The sequence below is a fragment of the Mus pahari genome, chromosome 5 (genome assembly GCF_900095145.1).
Source record: "Mus pahari chromosome 5, PAHARI_EIJ_v1.1, whole genome shotgun sequence".
Lineage (NCBI taxonomy): Eukaryota > Metazoa > Chordata > Mammalia > Rodentia > Muridae > Mus > Mus pahari.
In genome coordinates, this window is record NC_034594.1 from 83,949,452 (window position 1) to 83,951,889 (window position 2,438).

Sequence of the window (2,438 nt, forward strand, 5' to 3'; positions counted from 1 at the left end):
TTTCTTCCTTCCTTCCTCCCTCCCTCCCTCTCTCCCTCTTTTTCTCTCTTTTTCTTTCTTTCTCTTTTTCTTTCTCTTTTTCTTTCTCTTTTTCTTTCTTTCTTTCTTTCTTTCTTTCTTTCTTTCTTTCTTTCTTTCTTTCTTTCTTCTGCTTTTTCCTTTTTTTTCTTTTTCTTTTTTGTTTGCTACTTCCAACTAAATATAAGATAGTTCATTAGAGGGGTGACCACACTTCAGTTGCTGATTGTGTGAATGGTTTGTTTTGTTGTTGTTGTTGTTGTAGTATGTGTTATACAATAATAGATATTCCCACAATACCTGCATATATATTATGTTTATAGAAAGAATACATATGTTTACATGTGTATACAATGTTGTGTATGGGTGTTTCTGGGCAGCCAAAACTAGTTCACAAAATTTAATGAGATAGTAAGAACTTAGATCCTCGGGATGTCAGAAGGAAGGAACTCTCAGGAAGAAAATGAATGCCCCTATGAAAGCAGCTTAAGGGAGGTCATACACACTTTCTTACATGTAAAGATGCAGTGTGCCTAGGAAGAAGTGTCTATGACTCAAGAAAGAGGTCATCATCTGACAACAGATCTATAAGATCTAGAACTTGTTTGCTTCCAGACTAAGAACACTGACTGCACTTCTGTTATTTATGAGATACACTATCTCATTTTGACCATCAAACATTGCTTTAAAGTTAATAAAAAATAGAAACTGTGAATGAGACTAAGGTTTGTAGCCACATCTTCTATTTTCAATCTGTTCATATATGAAATCCATTCTTGCCTGATGTCTTCAGTCTCAAATGTTGTTAAGTTCCTTTTCTTTCAGGAGGGTAGAAGAGGAGCAAGTGTTTACGAAACTGGAGACAAAATGTCATTTTATAAGACTACCTTATCTTTCTCATTGTAAATAATGTCTCAGTCCAAAATGGTGAAGTTGTGTAGCTCTAGCTCTACTGTTCTGGAGTGTGTGTGTGTGTGTGTGTGTGTATCCATGTGTGTCTCTCTGTGCCTTTCTATGTATGTGTGTGTGTGTGTGTGTGTGTGTGTGTGTGTGTACTATATATGATATTTCAGGTGCAGTTGGTAAAGCCATTAAAACCTTCAATAAATTCCTGTCTATTTGAACTATTCTTAATCATCATCAAGGCTGTTTTTATGTGCCAAAATAAGAATAAACTAAGATTGTACATATGAGAGAATTGTGGAAAGCTATTTTAAAATAATGAAAGACTGGGAAGCAAGCCAAAAGAGTCAGCTGTACCAATGCACAGTGATAGAGACTCTCCTACAGCTTGGAAGTATCATAACGTGTAATGTTAACATATTTACAAAGAGAAAGAGCTCTTAGGACATAGCGATGCCATGCCTTTTGTCTCTTAGCATGACATGCTAACCCACATTTACTCCATTTATGAAGCATTTTTCCAAGGCCACTAGTTGGCCTTTGTGGACCTCTTCAGCTTTGCCACAGTGTCCTTAGGCATTATGGAAGTCTTTATTCATGCTTGAGAGGCCTCAGGACATGTTTCTGCAAGTAGAATTTCTTGGTATTTGAGAAGAAAGCTAGATCAGGAATGTCTTTCTCACCTCTTTCCCTGTTGTTCTCCTAATAAGAGTTTATGAGGAATCAAGTTCTACCTCTGGTAAAAGGCTTCTTGCTCCCAGAAGAGAGGTGAATAGGAACATACACCTTTGAATGAGATCTCGCCACTTACTGAAGTTATCATCATCAGATCTGCCCCGCAAACATACCTCTTTACACCTACCTATAAAAACTTGTCTAGACATTTTTAAAAGTCAATAGTCGTCATTCATTGGATTGGCATATGGTGATGTATGTGAATTTTTTACTCCTGAGTGTGTTTTGTTAGGAATGGGTGCCCACAGAGACTTCCAGATGCACTTTCTCTCCTGGTCAGGTCGAGTTTGTAAAGCATGCTGGTATTCTAATTTTGCACATTTCTATATATTTAGCTATATTCATTGATTTTTCTTTACAAGTCTCTTCTGGGTTCATAGTTCTTACTGTGAAAACCTAAATCCTCTTTAAACACAGTGGCTTCCTTGACTAAAAAAGACAGTTTACTAGATGTAGCATACAAACCAGTAGCACTCTGGAAGTTTTCCTTCTACAGATGTTTGTTTTTAACCTGTAAATGCCTTTATATCACAGCTCAGCATATGTGTGAGTGACATAGAAAATTCAAGAAGTAAGAAAGTTATCACAGCTCAGCATATATGTTAGTGATATATAAAATACATGGGAGTGAGAAAGTTACCACAGCTTACAATAGGTGTGAGTAACATATAAAATACACAGGAGTAAGAAAGCTATATAAACTTGGAATGTATCTGTTTCTGCACTGTAACATGGAAATGAAAGCTCAAGTCATGCAAGTTTATTTAAATTCTTCCCTTATG